General features: G+C 34.2%; 1 protein-coding gene across 1 annotated transcript in view; it reads right to left on the bottom strand.

The window, feature by feature from the left end:
* Positions 1-19,871, bottom strand: part of LOC101899300 (uncharacterized) — a 506,597-nt gene that overhangs the window by 277,045 nt on the left and 209,681 nt on the right. The window contains exon 2 of the mRNA XM_059131456.1: positions 5,462-5,516. The gene's annotated coding sequence lies outside the window, so the exon portion shown is untranslated. The remainder of the gene's footprint in view (positions 1-5,461; positions 5,517-19,871) is intronic.

Genomic DNA, 19,871 nt, shown 5'->3' with positions numbered 1-19,871 from the left:
AAAAAAAAATAATAATAGCTGCAAACAAAAGAAGTCCAAAGAAAAATACCAACAACTGGAAATTACAATTCAAGTGGGAGAGACAAAAAACAACCAAATAGTTTTACAAGTCAACCAATAAATCAATTAGGCAGACGGAAGTAAATAGCTAAAAGGGGAGCGGGATCTTAGGGTAATTTTTGGGCGGTGTTATGAGGGCAGGGTAAGTGGACTGGTAAATGTAAGTGTCATTTACAGCATTACTTGTAACGGCGACCACTTACTCTCTGCTTTACCAGTAAGTTGAAAAAGGAAATCTACAAGACACAATAACGTACTTTTATAATTCCAAGTACTGAGTAAGGGCGGCGCACCGTCTACAAAATCTAAGGTCAATAGTTTAAATTCACAAACCAGAAAATGAACAAATGTATAAGAAAATGCAAAGAGCTTACAAAAGAGTTCGCGTCAAATTACAATAAATATTGCTAGCACTGGCTGAGAGCATCGAGTGCCCGACTATCAATCAGAAAATCGCCAGTTCAGACATACCATTTGGTACAAATTTAACAATTTTCAAAAAAAAAAAAAAAATAATAATAATAAAATCCGTTAAAAATTCTGTTGAAGTCTTGAAAATACCTAATGTAGCAGTATATTTGAGTCTATACGACGACGTGGACCTGCATAGGCAACTTTTGTCACAAGCTATTACAATATTCAACTGCGAAATTCGAAAAAAATCTGTTTATAATGTAGCTAAAATCATCAAAATACCGAATATAGGGAGGTACCATGGTGGTTATAAAACGTGGATCTGCACAGACAATTTTCTGTCATAGGCTGTAATAGCAATTACGAACTTCAAATACCAAATTTGAAACAATTCCGGTGAAAAAATATCGCTAAAATCATCAAAATACCGAAAATCGGTGGGTACCGTTATATGGGGGCTACACGAAGACGTGGACCTGCACAGACAATTTTCATTACGAACTTCAAATGCGAAATTTGAAACAATTCTGGTAAATAATGTCGCTAAAATCATGAAAATACCGAATATCGGGGGTAGCGTTATATGGGGGCTATACCGAGACGTGGACCTGCACAGACAATTTTCTGTCATAGGCTGTAGCGTCCATAACGAACTTCAAAAACACAATTTAAACAATTCCGGTAAATAATGTCGCTAAAATCATCAAAATACCGAATATCGGGAGGTAACGTTATATGGGGGCTATACGAAGACGTGAACCCCTACAGACAATTTTCGGTCTTAGGATGTAGTATCCATTACGAACTTCAAATACCAAATTTGAAATAGTTCTGGTAAATAATGTCGCAAAAATCATCCAAAATACCGAATATCGGGGGGTACCGTTATATGGAGGCTATACGAAGGCGTGGACCTACATGGCTAATTTTCGGTCTTAGGATGTAGTATCCATTACGAACTTCAAATACCAAAATTGAAACAATTCCGGTAAATAATGTCGCAAAAATCATCAAAATACCGAATATTCGTTCGGAAGCTGGAGTGATTTCCACAAACGGACAGGCGGATAGACGGACGGACATTGATAAATCGACATAGAATTTTATGCTGATCAAGAATGTAAATACTTTGTGGGGTCTAAAATGTATATTTCGAGGTATTACAAACGGAATATCAAACTTAATATACCCTCCATACTATGGTGGAGGGTATAAAAAACAATATGTAAAAAGCAGATCTGTTCGGCTGGGCCAAATTTGGAATACCCTCCACCATTTGTAAGGAACTTGAAAATTAAAAAAAACAATTCCGTGGACCTGCATAAGATATTTTCTTCCTTTAGCACCGATTCCGAACTTTAAATATCAAATTTGAAACTATTCCGGTGAATAATCTCGCTAAAATCATAAAAAATACCGAATAAAGGGAGGTGCTGCTATATGAAGACGTGGACATGCACAGAAAATTTTCTGTCATAGGCTGTAGTATCCATTACGAAGTTCAAATACCAAATTTGAGACAATTCAGGTGAATGATGCCGCTAAAATAATTAAAATACCGAATATCTGGAGGTAACGTTATATGGGAGCTATACGAAGATGTGGGCCTGCACAGACAATTTTCTATAGGTACCCGTTACAAACATTGAATACGAAATATGAAACAATTCCGGTGAATTATGTCCCTAAAATCATCAAAATGCTGAATATGAGGAGGTAACGTTATATGGGCTGACTATACGAAGTCGTGGACCTGCACATTGCGAACTTCAAATATCCAATTTGAATCAATGCCGATGAATGATGTCGCTTAAATTATCAAAATACCGAAAATAGGGAGGTGCCATTATATGAGGGCTATACCACAACGTAGATATGGGTCATTTTCAATACCAAAAGTCCTGCAGACATAATATGCATTTGAATAAAATTTTATCAATCTACTTCATTTCGTTCGGAATCTAGAGTGATTTCCACAGATGGACGGACATCGCTAAATCGACATATAATTTTATGCTGATCAAGAAGATATATACTTTGTGGGGTCTAAAATGTAGATTTAGAGGCGTTACAAATAGTGAAAATTTAAAGTAAAAATTTAAAGACTCAAATGAGGGTTAAATTCTTCTGCAGAAATTTTCCCCAGATTGCTGCTAATAATATTGCCAAAGACACTATATACCTAAAATGCAAATACTTCATTGAAACTCGGAACTTCTTCGCCCTATTTTGATTACCTCCTGATGCAAGTGGGCTTCCTTGTAATTGGAAAAAATTGAATTTCCTTGTGCAGGGCTGCATAGAAATTGAAAGAAAGTAATCAGCTATGAAATTCAACAAAAATCCTCTTTATATTCAAAACCTTTCATGAACGAGGCAGGAGAGACGAAGAAGGAATTCTACTGATAACAGAATAACCCAATGGTCTACAAGAAGGAAGACCTTCTAAACAACATTAATATATAGAAGCACCTTAAAATCATCTTCTTCTTTCTGGTAACAAATATCATTGTTGTCAAATGCGTACTACGAATGTGGGGGACATAAACACAAAATCGGATGAAACATATATACGGTAGCTACAGCTATATCTGAACCGATTTTCACCAAATTTTAAGTACTCACTTCTAAACTGAATTCGGTAGGTCGTGCCAACATTCAGGTCATTTGAACTGATATTAGCCATTTGGTGCACAATTAATCCGAAATCGGTTGAAGATATACATGGGAGCTACATCCAAATCTGGCAGAGGTATTTCTGAGCTGTATCTGATACCAAACATCATTGTTTTGGGGTACATATTGCGAATAAGGGGAACTTAAACACCATATCGGATGAATCATATATATGGAGCTATAGCTATATCTGTACCGATTTTCACCAAATTTGATGTACTTGCTTCTACACTGCGTTCGGTTGTATGTGCCAAAATTCGGGTTATTTCGAAATAGGTTAAAAATATATGGGAGCTATATCAAAATCTGATTCGATTATCACCAATTTCAATAGGGTTCATCCTTGCGTCAAACAAATATTGTTTGCAAAATTTCATCTTAAACAAGTAAGCAAAGGCTATAGTCATGCGGGGCCGACCATGTGATACCCTACAACACTGCAATATGTTAGAAGCCCCCTTATATTCACATCGAATTTGGAAGATTTCTCTTTTAAAATTATGTCACGGGGCACTGACCTGTCCAAGGATTTTTGCTCAATGTGTATTTCAGATATCGCCTGTAAGTAATTCTGGTATTTTTTCACACAAAAGTAGTGGTCCATTCTACTCGCTGTCCTAATCTCGAACTTCATGCGAGATTTTGTGTCCTTTGGTTTCAATTTGTGACCTTTATAAAGGCTGCAAAATCAGGAATATTTTTAGTTGTTGGTCCATTTCAACCTCCAATATATTGCGGACATCTTTAAAACCAATAGGTCTATCCCTTCTGAGCCTTACCCTACCCTTGTGAAAATTTTCGTGAGGATCGGATAATAATTGCAATAATTGTGTTGTAAGGTGAAAAAATATTACAAAATGTACACCTCAATATTAAAAGTCAAATTGAACAAATCGCACGCATCTGTATAAACATCAATACTGGCATCTTTTTAGACGATTTTTTTTAGATTTTATTCTTTAATGCCAGTAGGGCATTCAGAATTGACAAAATTTGTCATAATCGGTCCACCCATTCTTGAGATATAAGCATTTTAGCTAACATCCCCTTCCTTTGTTTATACACATTGTATATATTTCGCTATATATATCCGATATATTTACTATCGGCATCTACGTAACGGTCAGAATTGACCTGTTCGTCTTTTTGTGATTTCGTCGTGACTAAAAATATTCGCGGTTTAATGCAAAGTTTGACTTTTGATTAATACAAATGTTATAGTCTATGTCACCCACTAAATATTGACCGATGTCCATCAAAATTGGAAGGCTTCGTTAGTCATTACTTGGTAATGAGAGAAAAAGTTACTTTTTGAGATACAGCCCACTATTTTCCATCTGCTGGTAATGCAGAATGTTTTTTTTTTTTTTTAACATTACGTTTTGCTGGGCAATAATCTGGTTTTTGGCTTTATTTCTCTATTTTCCCAAAAATTGTCTTCCTATCTCTTCAATCTAACATTACCTCTCTACGTTGCCTATAATTTGTCATTGTGAGCCCAAGATGACTTTAGTTAAACTAACTTTGTTTTGTACCTAAAACAAATTGTATGATTGCAGAAATTAAAAAAAAAAAGAAATAGCAACAAAATCGCAGTAGTCATGATTTGGACAAAGTCATTACCTTAACGGATGAGTAGCAATTTTGTTAGTTGTTGATTCGGCATTTTGTAACTGTAGATTTTCCATTATTTTCTATTTTGGATGAGGGAGTTGTGTGTGGGAGTGGGGAGAGGGGTTGATTTCCAAAAACATGGCAAAGTTAATTTTCTTGTGTAAACATAATTGTTGTCTCTAAACATCGAAATCCATTTTCATTTCATTATTTGTTTTTCTTTTTTGCTTGAAAAGCTTGAAAAGATGAAGCAGAAGAATTGGACGACGGAGGCGGATCAGTAGGCAGATCACGACGCTGTCAAGCCAACGAAGAAGAAATATTTAAAAAATTGTTGGCTTTTGCCATGAAAAAACAGAAAAAGAAAATGTAAACAAATTGTAACCCCTAATCAAATGCATTAGCATTAAAATTATCAACGATTTTATTTTGAGATTACATTGAGGGGAATTTCATTGATTGTGTAATCCAACTGATGAGCAATAATCCAAATTTATGTCTTGCAATGAATTTCATTTTGGGGAGCACAAGAAGTATAGGACAGCGAATAGAACTATGGAAACTCTAATGAATACCTCAAAAAAGATAAGTAAAGCAGCTGTAAACAAATAGCTGGTAAATCGTGGCTTACAGAAGATCAGGATTCTTATTTTTAATACTTTATTTCAAACTATTTGTAGTTTGAATGCCTACTTACCTTTGGAAAATTATTTTATTTTAAGTAAAGCAATGATGCCCTTGCAGGTTGTATTCTGAAATGGTAAGAAATGTTGGTTAATACATGTTAGATAAAATCATAGATCAAAAACAATGTAATGCACAATCTACAGACTTAAGCAACCAACTGATTGACTCGTCTATAATAATAACATATTTTTAAAAATTGAATGTTTTCTTTTAACGAAACTATGGTTGAAAAAAATGCAAAAAAAATCATAATTGAAAAAAGATTGTTAACAATAGATAATTTTCTTTAAAAAAATCCAAGACTGATTATATACTTATACCCTACACTATTTAATACTATTTAGAACTTTTCGAACAGTTATAGCAGGCATTTGCACAACAACCACCAGATCTCAACACCAGATACTAAAAGAGACATCAATATCAACTCTCGGGATTCCAGGTCTATACATTAACCCAATACCAAGTTTAGTACCATTTAGTACTTTTCGTATAATTTTAGTACTTATTTGCAAAACATGGCCATATCTCAGTCCTACACACCAGCTGTCATCGCAACATAAAATTTCACAGTTTCAGCTCCACCTCTCTACAAATTTGGAATGTGTTACGGGATCCGAAAATGAAATTGTCAAATTAAATTGAAATCGGTTCAGATTTGGATATAGCTCCCATATATATTTTCGACCGATTTCATGTATTTGGTGGACCAAACACGATATGTATTTCCAATTGTAATGAAATTTAAAATAAGTAACGGAATTGGGAGCCGAAATGAATTTGTCAAATTAAATTGAAATCGGTTCAGATTTGAATATAGCTCCCATATATATTTTCCTCCGTATTTCCGATTCCAACGAAATTCGGCATGAGTGGCTAAATTTGGTACAAAAATAAATTTGACAAATTATAATCAAATACGCTCAGATTTGATTATAGCTCCCATATATATACTCAGCCGATTTCACATATTTGATGCACCCAAAGCGAGAGAGACAAAATCTGGCACCAGAAAAAATTGCCAAATTATATTGAAATCAGTTGAGGTTTGGATATAGCTAACATATATATTTCGGCCGATTTCATACATGTTATGCACCAAACATGATATATATGACCGATACCAATGAAATTCAGAATGTGTGGCGGAATTTGGTTACAATAATAAATGTGACAAATTAATTGGAAATTAGTTAAGATTTGGATATAGCTCCCATATATATATTATCGGCCGATTTCACACATTTGACGCACCAATTTCAATGAAATATGAAAGGTGTGGCGGAATTTGGTGTAAAAGTTTTTTTTTTTAAATTATATTTAAATTGGATCAGATTGGGATATGATTTTAATAAGAAGCATTGACCCACAACGCCTTAGGCTAACACTAAAAAACAACACAACAATTGATTTGAAATACGCTTATTACGGCGAAGTATGTTGCTATCTCGAATCCACTAATTGCAATAGAAATGCCACTCAACTTCAAAAGATTGCAGTTTACTGCACGCTCGGTATTTGCTATGAAATAAATAAATCCGAAGGACAAACCTTTCGTGTATGTATGTCATGTTACTGCTTTTCTAATGGTTTTGGTTATTTACGCCTTAAAGTAGTGCAATAATTTTTTTTAATTTTTAAATTTGTTTTTTTTAAACCAACATATATTCGTAAATAAAATTTGGAATGCATATAAAATCAAAAGGGGTAGCGAAGCGCACCGGGTTCAGCTACTAGGGTATAAAAACTACACAATATGCAATACGTCAACAACCCATTGTATTTTGTTTTTATTTCTTCTTCGTTTGCTAATTCCGAGTCTAAGTCTCAAACTTTGGACCAAAGTTAACCACTACTTAGTTATCTTTCTTTGAATTTTTTTAAGAAATAACGAATTAGTTTACGCCTTTTGTAATGCAGGACGCAGTTTGTGGCAATACCTTTAAATAGGTTATTCGACTCATACATCTTAACATCCAGTTGATCTACAATATCATATAGAAATCTCAGATCGAATTTTGTCACTTCCCCACTGATTGAATGTTTTTCTGTAATTCTATTTTTTCTTTCCTTTGCGGGACATTTTGCTAATTGAACTCATTTTGTTAAACTTTAAAACATGCTTTCCCTCATATTGGAGAGAATAAAAGACACGGCTCAAGATTTACTTAATTTGTACTTGATAGAGTTGCATTATTATTCAATTTTCTTTTCACTAATTTCACAAAACACACACATATACATTTTAATTTAAAATTTGAAAAAAAAATTGTACAAAATTTCACATTTATAATGAACGAATCTCTTTCTTGTTGCGATAATTAATGATATTTTTTTAACTCTTGATCACACAAGAACCAATATTTTCTTATTAAGAACACAATTTATACACAAAAATACTGCGATTTCTTTATTTACTTTTAAGAATTTTCCATTGATAAATAATATTTTTTCGACATTTACATGTTGTATTATTTGATTATTTAAAACATGTATGTATTCATATTATTTAATTTTCAAAAAACAAAAAAAAAAACTTCAAACACGGAATCGTTAGAATGCTCACGACCGAAAAAACACCACCAATGTTTACCAAAAGGTCGCGTTTGTTAGACTAACTATTCAAGTGAGTGGTTTTTTGGTTTTGGATAACAATAATGTTTTCTTTGACACCACAGAATTCTCTTTTTTTAAATGCCTGATAAGAATTATGACCTGTTACACTAACCACTTATCTTTCATAAACGCATCATATGTTTATCATATTTAAGTAGTGTGGCTATCTCTTTCTAACAAGCAGGTATTTTTTCTCTTCAATCTTGTTTTTGTTTTTTTTTTTTTGGTGTTGTGCGTGTATTATGTCAGGTTTGTTGACATACAAAGATATCGTCGTATCACCTTTTTTAGTCGGGATAAACGAGACTAACAAGAAAGGTCATTTGACGATGGGAAAATCCATGAAGGAAGATGATTCAGGCAACAATGAAAATAATTGTTGTATTTGATTTTTGTAAAAAAGAATAATTTTGTTTTAATAATAAAAATGGAAACTGTCCCTTTGTTTTGTTTTGCGAAATAAGTTAAGAGAAAGCCATTTATATGTATAACTATGAGGAAAAAGAACCCACAGATAAAAATGTATTTCAAAAATCCACGACAGAAAAAATGTCTCTAAAAATGTACGACAAAACTTTTTTGAATTCCACGATTGAAAAAATCTACAATTGAAAATAGTTGGGTTGTAATACTCTCAGGACACCTGTTTATTAATACTTATACCCTACATTATTTAATACTATTTAGAACTTTTCGAACAGTAATAGCAGGCATTTGCACAACAACCACCAGATCTCAACACCAGATACTAACACAGACATCAATATCAAATTTCGGGATTCCAGGCCTATACATTCACCCAATTTTAGTACTTATTTGCAAAACATGGCCATATCTCAATCCTACACACCAGCTGTCATCGCAACATAAAATTTCACAGTTTCAGCTCCATCCCTTCACTCAATACCAAATATAGTTCAATTAAGTACTTTTCGAACAATTATAGCACACACTTTCAAAACAATCTACATATCTTAACCTCAGATACCAACAGTGACCTTAGTATCAAATTTCAGGATAGTACGAATATCAAACAAAGCTCCTCCCCTCAACTAGAGACCCCAAAATTCAAATTTTAGGATTCCAGCCCTATCCCTTCACCCAATACCAAATTTAGTTCAATTTAATTCATTTCATCAATTCAATTTAATTCATTTCATCACCCAATACAAAATTTAGTATTATTGGCTACTTTTCGGAAAATAAAATACACATTTCCAAAACCACCTCCATTTCTCAATTCCAGATACCAACAGAGACCATAATATAAAATTAGTGATGATAGATATAAGTATTGCGAAATTGCGACCCTTTGTGGGTGAGGTACCAGAAGGGGTTGGTAGATGTACATCATCTTCACAACAGAACTTGTGTTGGCAAAAATGTTTGTGTGTGGGAAATTTGAAGAGATGGATGGATGGATTAATTTGATTATTATTTCGCTATCTTTGAGCGTTTTGTTTTTCAAAATCTTGAACCCCATGTAGGGGAGGTTCGATCTCTACCATCTTTTTTTTAGCTTCATGGATACTCAAAATTTTTGTAGGGGAGGTACCAGAAGGAGTGGACCATATACCATCTTCACACCAGACTTTGGGTAAACAAAAATATTGGGATGTGTGACATTTGAAGACAATTGGACTGCTATATCATATTTTAAGAGAGTTGTAATTCAAAATGTTGACCCTTTGTGGGGGAGATACTTGATAGAGTGGATCGATATTGTTCATTTTCGCACCTGACCTAGCACTGACGCAAATTTTAGGAATTGGTTCAAAGAGACCTAGGGTCTATAACCGTTATTTCGACTAGGGACGTTTAGCCATAGCCATAGGGTATAAAAAACTACACAATATGCCATACGTCAACAAACCATTGTATTTCGTTTTTATTTCTTCTTCGTTTGCTAATTCCGAGTCTAAGTCTCAAACTTTGGACCAAAGTTAATCATTATTTTGCGAAATAAGTTAAGAGAAAGCCATTTATATGTATAACTATGAGGAAAAGTGAAATTATGACCAAATAGTTAAAAATATAAAAATACATTTCCAAATGTGGGAAAAAGACCAAAACCTGTTACCATATTAAAAATTCTTTGAGAATTTGCTTTTTATTGGTTTGAATTCGGAAAACCAAATTAAAGTGCATTCATTCCCCAAAAATGTGCAAGGCTTACAAATACCAAAAAGCAGACTCTAATATTTTATAGGAATATTTCGAAATCTTGAGCAACACAAAAACAATTTATTAAGTACCAATCGATGTGCCGACAAATATATAGTATTACTTATATATAAACAAGTAAGAAAGCTGTAAGTTCGGCCGGGCCGAACTTTAAATGCCCTCCACCATTTGGAACAATTTTGGTAATTTTCAAAAAAAAATCCGTAAAAATTATATTAAAATCTTAAAATTAGGAACTATACGACAACGTGGACTTCCATAGACAATTTTTGTCATAAGCCATATTACAATATTCTTAAAGAAAAAGTGAATAAAATCATCAAAATACCGAATATCGGGAAGTACCATTATATGGGGGCTATTCCAAAACATGGACGTGCATGGACGATTTTCAATGCCAAAAGTCCCGCAGACATAATATACATTCGATTAGAATTTTATCTATCTACTTCATTTTGTTCGGAAGCTAGAGAGATTTCCACAGACCGACTAAATCGACATAGAATTTTATGCTTATCAAGAATATATATACATTGTGGGGTCTAAAATGTATATTTCGAGTTCGAATTCGAACTTGGAGATTACGAAAAGTTATAAATTGATACCATTTGGTATTATGTGAACGAATAGGGTTAAAAACTTGAAATTTGAGAATATGAGAATCTGGGTTGGAATGTAGGTTTGATATATAAAGGTGGTTTTGGAAATGTTTTCTACAAGTGCACGAAAAGTACTAAATAGTACTATGATTGGTACAATTTGGTATTGGTTAAACCGATAATACTTGAAATCTGAAATCTGGTATTACATTCGCTGTTCATGTGTAGCCAGGATCAGAGTAAGAATTGCTCATTTTCACTAGGTGGCGAAACTTGCTCATGAGTGTTTACCCTTCTTTTGATTTGTGTTGAGAGCACTCCAGAATTACTCCTGTTTTAAAAATTAGAGTGGGATAAGAATTTCTAAAAATAGAGTAAGAATTTGCTGAAAGATTGAAAATGTGGGGAAAAGGGGGCAAGAAGTTGAAGAGGGGTGGTGTGCGAAGGTGACGAGGGTTACACAAGAAAGAAGAAGTTTTAATAATTGGTAATTATAATATGTCCGTCTCCTTTTTTATAACACAGTCCAACTACAAAGTAATGTCTCTCGTGGTATACATTTTCCACAATTCCATAATTTTTTCCTCAAAACAAAATGTCAATATTGAAATTAGATGAATTATGACCTTTGCTTCCTAGCAAAGACCTTATAGTCGCATTAATGAGCGCATTTTTTACTCGAATTATTTTTTACTGAAATTATTAAAATATCGAATTTCGCGTGGAACAGTCATATGGGGACCGGTATGGTCAAGTTTCTGATAGAAAAGGAGCCGTCTATTATAGATTCCAAATACCAATTTTGAAATAATTGCGTTGAAATAATTGGCTAAAATCGATAAATACGGAATATTGGGCGGTATCATTATATAGGGGATATACGATTCCGGTGAAAATAGTGACATAAAACAAAACAAGTAAAAAAACATTAAGTTCGGCAGGGCTGAACTTTTTTGCAAAATGCAGTTAAACTTATCAAAAACAATAAAGTGAGTGAGGCCGTTATATGGGGCTATACCAAAACGGGAACCTCTATAAACAATTTTATACTTCAAGGATTGTCATCTACTAAATCTTCTAAAATACCAAATTTGAAACAATTATGTAGGTAAATGTGACTAAGATTATCAAAGTACCGAATATCGGTGGGTATCGTTATATATGCACTATAGGAAAACGTGGAACCAAATATTCAATGTTCTGCCAGCGGGCTAGAACCCATTATGAACTAAAAATACCAATTTTTATCAAAATGTCGAATGTCGGCAGGTACCGTTATATGTGTGCTATACCAAAACGTGGACCTATTCATACAATGTCTCGCCATATGAGCTAGAACCCATTATGGCCCACAAATACCAATTTTTAGACAAATTTATGGGGAAATGTGGCAGGAATCATCAAAATACCGAATATCAGGAGGTACCGTTATATGGGGGCTATACCAAAACGTGGGCCTGTACATACAATGTTTTGCCAGCGGAGCCCATCATGGCCAAAAAATTCCAATTTTTAGACAAATCCATGAAAAAATGTGGCAAAAATGATGAAAATACCGAATATCGGAAGGTATCGTTATATAGAAGCTATACCAAAATGTGGATCAATTCGTACAATGTTTCGCCACACGAGCTAGAACCCATTATGATCTACAAATACCAATTTTTAGGCAAATTTATGGGGAAATGTGGCAGGAATCATCAAAATACCGAATATCGAAAGGTACCGTTATATGAGGAGTATACCGAAACGTGGACCAATGTATCTCATTTTCAATACCAACCAATAATAACTACGCACAATACAAATTGTTCTGCTGAATTTTGATGGTCTACGTCAAATAATGTGGGCTGTATCGTGATTTCAACAGACAGACAGGCGGACATCTTTAAATCTACTTAGAATTTTATGCTGATTATGAATATATATACTTGATGGGTTTTACGATAATTATATATAGGGTTGTTACAAACGGAATGTCAAAATTAATATACCCTCCTTTCCAAGGTATAAAAATACCGAATATCGGGAGGTTCTGTTGCATAGGATCTATAACAAAACTTGGACCTGTATGTACAGTATTCTGTAAGGATCTTCTCAAGTTTAAAACTATGAGTCAAACAGTTAAAATAACTGCAAACAGTACAATAAAAGGATGGTCTAGGGTCTTCTTTTCTAAGAGAAAAAACTGTTGGGCGAAAACAAACATATTATATTCTACTTATGTTGTTATGTATGGTATAACAAAACTGAGTTGAATTATTACGTCTCGACTTTAAATTGCAATGGTAACTAAAAATAAATTTAAAAAAACTTCAATTGGAATAAAATGCATACTCCTCTCTGCTCTTGCATAGAGTGAGAAACCACATCAGCAATTCAACAAATTAATAACAACTAATCGAATACAAATCACTTTCAGTACTTTCAATGGCCTTGGCTTTAATAATATTCTTGAAAAACAACAATTTGCATGTAAAACATGTAAAAACTAAACCAAAAATATGTTCATCATATAATTGAATTAAAGTAAAGTGTACATTTGTGTTTTTGTTGTTGCTGTTGTGTTCTAAAAAAACCACAATAAATTTTATACACTGATTACTACCGTATCCTTGATTTATGTCTGTCCATCATCAAAATGAGTTTGTAAACTCCTTACGTCTCTGTGTTATTGTTGTTGTTTAACATATGTTTTGGTTTTTACACATACATGCCCACCTTAAAAATCACAACACATGTAAGTAATAATAAGAAATAAAGTACATTGTATTGTTGATCATTAATTTCAATTAAATTGATTTATGTGGAAATATATATTTTGAAGGCCTACAAGGCATGCAACACACTTACCTTACCTACATACCATACTATACAGAGTGATGTATGCCTGTAGATTTATAAAATTAACATGTGTATGTATGTATTACACATATTACGGAAAATGATTGCTGTAGAAGCTGAGGTGTGAAATGTGAGGGAATATTGGAGTAGATCCTTCTAAGAAGAAAATTTACAATGGCAATTTTAATTCAATGAAAAGAAAAATACATGTTTATAATACATATCATGAATGGTGCAAAATATTGCGTTGAGTTCTGCCTTTGTCTTTAGTGTTCTAAACCAATCTTTATTTACTAAGATCCCGAAATTTTCATGAAATTAAAATGGAACATATTTAAGTAGGACTGCAAATAGGGCGATGGTTTAGAATATTATTATGACGAGAAGTCACAAACAGAATGGTAAGTCTATATGAACACTATTCAAATTGAAATATCAGAGGAATATGTTGTCCTTTTTTCAAAAGAGAAAGTAAAGAAAGTAATGTGAAATGCAGTTTTAGATAAAACAGGCTCCCAATTTTTATGCTCTCAACCATGAGAGACACTATTCTGAAATGGAAAATGTTTTACAAAAGTCACTCTTTCCTAAGAAATTAAATTGGAAACTGAAACTGAAACGGATTGTACGAGAACCATGAGCTATAAAAGATCCAACGTTCGAAAGGTCTATACACCTATACATGTTAGTTTAAAGTAAAAAGGTCATAACTTAATAGGTCATACTTAAGGACATAAACAGAAATAGTTTTTGCTTGTATCTTTTTGGTTGGACAAGTTATTTTTATACCCTCCACCATACTATGGAGGGTATATTAACTTTGTCATTCCGTTTGTAACTCCTCGAAATACTCATGTCAGACACAACGATTTAGCGATGTCCGTCTGTCTGTCTGTTGTAATCACGCTATCTTTTGAACGAATTGAGATACAAGGCTAAAATTTTGCACACAGGTTTATTTTTACAGTAGGCAGGTTAAGTTCGTAAATGGGCCATGTAGATCCACGTTTTCATATAGCCCCCATATAACGGTACCTCCCGATATTCGGTATTTTGATGATTTTAGCTACATTATTCACCGGAATTTTTTCAAATTTGGTATTTGAAGTTTGAAATGGATACTACAGCCTAAGACAGAAAATTGTCTGTGCAGGTCCACGTCATCGTATTGCCCCCATATAACGGAACCTCCCGATATTCGGTATTTTGATGATTTTAGCGACATTATTCACCGGAATTGTTTCAAATTTGGTATTTGAAGTTCGAAATAGATACTACAGCCTAAGACAGAAAATTGTCTGTGCAGGTCCACGTCTACGTATAGCCCCCATATAACGGTACCTCCCGATATTCGGCATTTTGATGATTTTAGCGACATTAATAACCGGAATTGTTCAAAATTTGGTATTTGAAGTTCGCAATAGATACTACAGCCTAAGACAGAAAATTGTCTATGCAGGTCCAGGTCTTCGTATAGGCCCCATATACCGGTACCTCCCAATACTCGGTATTTTGACGAGTTTAGGTACAATACTCACCGAAGTTGTTTGAAATGTCGTATTTGAAGTTCGTAATGGATGCTACAGAATATGACAAAAAATTGTCTACGCAGGTTCAGGTCTTCGCACAGCTCCGATATAGCGGTATCTCCCTATATTCTATACTTTGATGATTTTAGCTACATTATTCGAGTTTATTTCAAGTTCCGAATTTGAATTTGGTAATGACTCATGACAAATAATGCCTGTGTGGGTCCACGTCGTATAGGCACCAATATAAGGGCAATATTCGGTATTTTTAAAATTTTACAAAAATTTTTTCAGGATTTTATTTCCAAATTCGTTCCAAATGGTGGAGGGTATTCAAAGTTCGGCCAGGCCGAACTTACTGCTTTTTAACTTGTTTTCACTCAAAACGATACTTAATAATGTCAGACGCTTAAATCAGCAAAGAAATGCTTAAAAGTAGTTTACAGGCAGACCTTTAAAAATCCACGCATATTGGCAAGTATAATCTTATACGTTAAAAAAATTCCACGATATTTGGCTAGGACGTCTTTATTCTAAAGCAAATCAACGATTTTTCGATTAACAATTTAGGCTGGACAAATTATGTTTGGTTGGGCAAATTATTTTTTCACTCAAAACACCTGCTAATAATGTCAGACGCATATATCAGGAAAAAAATGCTTAAAATTAGTCTACAGCAAGACCTTTAAAAATTCATGAATATTGGAAAGCATAGGATTTTTTTTAATAATCAAAAAGGAAAAATCCAGTAAGGAAAAGTCAAAAGTCGGGTAGTGGCGTCTATATGATTCCCTACACCACTATGCATATTTAGTAGAGCTCCCGCAACAAAAGAATTTATTTCAAGTAGATCACACCATCTATCAACATTTTGGCTTCGATTGGTCTATAATTGCGACCTGTAGAGCAACTGCAAAATCATTAATTTTTTCAGTTTTTGGTCCATTTCAACCCTAAATATTATGCGATCATCTCCAAAAGAAATAGGGTTCAATTCTGACCCTAGCCCCACCTCCATTCTAAATTTCGTGAATATCGGGCCATAATTGCGACCTGTAGAGTGATTACAAATTAACATGGACAGACGGACAGACGGACGGACGGACATACATAGCTAGATCGACTCAGCTCGGCAAGATAGGAAGATCCATATATATTTTCCTATGTGGGAAATCAATATTTCGTGGTGTTACATAATTCTTGGCCCAGTCAAACTTATAATACCCCCAACACATAGTGTTGTAGGGTATAAAAATATATATATATCGGAACCGAGTTGCACAAAAGGGAAACGTACGTCTCTAAATTCACTCCAGTTGGGCTGATATTAGCCATTATTTGCACAATAAACTTGAACTTGGATCGGATGAAGCATATATATGGGAGCTATAGCTATATCTGAACCGATTTCTCCGAACTCGATGTACTTGTTTCTAGACTGATTTTGGTGGGATGTACCAAAAATTCTGGTCATTTGGACTGATATTGGCCATTTGGTGCACAATTACCCGAAATCGGTTGACGATATATATGGGACCTATATCCAAATCTGAACCGATATTGATAAAATTTGTCAGGTATATCTGGGATGTATCTGATAACTGGCACCAAATATGATTGTTGTCGAATGCATATTACGCTTGTGAAGGACTTTAAACCCCAAATCAGATGAAACATATATACGGGAGCTATGGCTATATGTGAACCGATTTTTAATGTACTTGCTTCTAGACTAAATCCGGTCGAATATGCCGAAATTCGGTCCATTTGGTCTGATATAAGCCATTTGGTTGACAATTAACCCAAAATCGGTTGAGGATATATATGGAAGCTTATTTCAGAGCTGTATTTGATATCTGGTACCAAAGATCATTGTTGTGCAATGCATATTACGCTTGTGAGGGACTTTAAACCCCAAATCGGATAAAACATATATATATGGGAGCTTTATATCTGAACCCATTTACACCAAATTTGAAGTACTGGTTTATATTATAAATTCTGTCGTAAATGCCAAAATCCATTTGGGCTAATATTAGCCATTTGTTGCACAATAAACCTGATCTGGATAAATATATATGGGAGCTATATCCTAATCTCAACCGATCTCTATAAAATTTGACAAGGGTATTTTCGAGCAGTATCTGATGTCCGGTACTAAATATCATTCTTCTGGAGTTCATATTACGCATGTGAGGGTCTTAAAACCCCAAATTGGATGACACATATATATGGGAGCTATAGCTATATCTGAACCAATTTTCTTCTAATTTAATTAACTTGCTGCTTGAACTCGGTGGGATGTACCGAAATTCAGGTCATTTGGACTTATATTGGCCATTTGGTGCACAATAGACCCGAAATCGGCTGAAGACATATGGGAGCTATATCTAAATCTGATCCGATTATCACCAATTTCTATAGGGTTCATCTTTGGGCCAAACAAATATTGTTTGCAAAATTTCATCTCAATCGGATAATAAATGCGACCTGCGTTTTGTACACAAAAATACATGGACGGATGGACGGGCGGACTGATATGCATAAATCGATTCAGAAAGTAATTCCATGAAGATCCTCAAAAGTAACTATGCGTCTATTTCGCTTCCTTCTCCATGTTACAAACAACTGCACAAAGACAATACCCTTACCACTATGTGGTGTAGGGTCTAAAAACCAGTTTTTATACCCACAACCATGAAAAGGAGTAGGGGGTATGTATAGGTCCCGATATTCGGTATTTTGATGATCATTGCCACACGTTCCACGGATTTGTGTACAAATTGGTATTTGCGTTCTAGCTCCGGTGGCGAAACATTTTATGTATAGGTCCACGATTTTGTGTAGCCCCCATATAACGGTACCACCCTATATTTGGCATTTTGTTGGTTTTTGCAACATCTTTCTACGGATTTGTCTCAAAATTGGCATTTGTAGTTCGTAATGGCTTCTAGCTTCGGTCTACCATATAAAGGTACCTCCCGATATTCGGTATTTTAGTTTTTTGCCACATTTTTTCATGGATATGTCTAAAAATTGGTATTGGTTTCCAGCTCCGGTGGCGAAACATTGAATGTATGGGTCCATGATTTGGTATAGCCCCCATATAACGGTACCTCCCGATATTCGGTATTTTGACGTTTTTTGCCACATTTTTTCATTGAATTGTCTGAAAATTGGTATTTGTGAGTCATAATGGGTCCTAGTTCGTGTGGCGAAACATTGTATGTATAGGTCCACGTTTTGGTATAGTCCCCATATAAAGGTACCTCCCAATATTCGGTATTTTGATGATTTTTGACACATTTTTTCACGGATTTGTCTAAAAATTGGTAGTTGTAGATCATAATGGGCCCAGTTCGTGTGGCGAGTCATTGTAATTATAGGACCCAGTTTTGGTAAAGCCCCCATATAACGTTTCCTCCCGATATTCGGTATTTTGATGGTTTTTTCCATATTTTTTCACTGATTTGGCTAAAAATTGGTATTTGTGGGTCATAATGGGTCCCAGTTCGTGTGGCGAGTCATTGTAATTATAGGACCCAGTTTTGGTGTAGCCCCCATATAACGGTACCTCCCGATATTCGACATTTTAATGATTTTTGCCACATTTCTTCTAATGTTTCTTTTACCCTAAGGTGGAGGGTATTAAAAGTTTGGCCCGGCCGAACTTAATGTTTTTTACTTGTTATTCCTGATCCAACCTAATTCACAAAACAGTAATTAATGAAAATAATAGCATGTTTTGTCTAAGCGTTACTCTATAATGCATATTTAAGCATGTGATGTGGGAATTTTGGCCAAAACAACCCCAAAAAGTATATATGAGTGTTTTGTGGGTGTTTGTTCAAACACACACACACACACACACATCTTTGTTGTTGTGTATTTAAGTAAATCACAACATTTTAAAACCACATACATAACAGTCATTAAGTCAAGTGAGACTTTCAGGGCATTAAACATTTCATAATAATTAAGTTTTCAAATGTTGTTGTAGTTGTAGTAGTAGCGGCAGCATTATTTTCTTTCCTTCCTTAATGACTATTACTCTTGGTCTTAAGACAAGTATACTTACAACTTGTACCAAATTGGACGTCGGTTTGAAAATGAAATGTGCATTTTAAATAAATCTGGATTTGTATAAAATCTCTTGGATTTCTTAAAGAAACTCAGGATGAGAATATTTAATTGTGAATTTTAAAATTGATACACAAAGTACTATCTGCTAAAAGCGCTTACTTTTTATTGAAACAATGATTTGACATGTTTTTCATTAAAAAAAAATGAAAAAAAAAATGTTGACAAAATTTCACTTAACATTTTGTGTGGACATGTTTGCTGGAGGGGCCAAGACAGCTTATATCGTTGTGCCCATAAAATATGCAGAAAATTACATTAAATATTTTATTTGACCAGACAGCTGCCTGCCACACAAAAGTGAAAGCGAACGAATGGACATATTAGAAATATAAAAACACAGAATCCTTGAAATGAAATTCTGAAAATAACCAAATATTCTAAATTTTGTTGGCTTAAAATTTCTTTGCAAATGCCACATACTATATATGTATGTATTCCATTGATGGCCTCAAGGACAATGTCAACAAACTGCTGAACAAAGAAGAAAAACAACAGAATCACCAAT

This window comes from Musca domestica, unplaced genomic scaffold (assembly GCF_030504385.1).
Source record: "Musca domestica strain aabys unplaced genomic scaffold, Musca_domestica.polishedcontigs.V.1.1 89, whole genome shotgun sequence".
Classification (NCBI taxonomy): Eukaryota; Metazoa; Arthropoda; class Insecta; order Diptera; family Muscidae; genus Musca; species Musca domestica.
The sequence above is the reverse complement of the archived record's forward strand: the minus strand, read 5'-3'. Positions and strand labels throughout refer to the sequence as shown.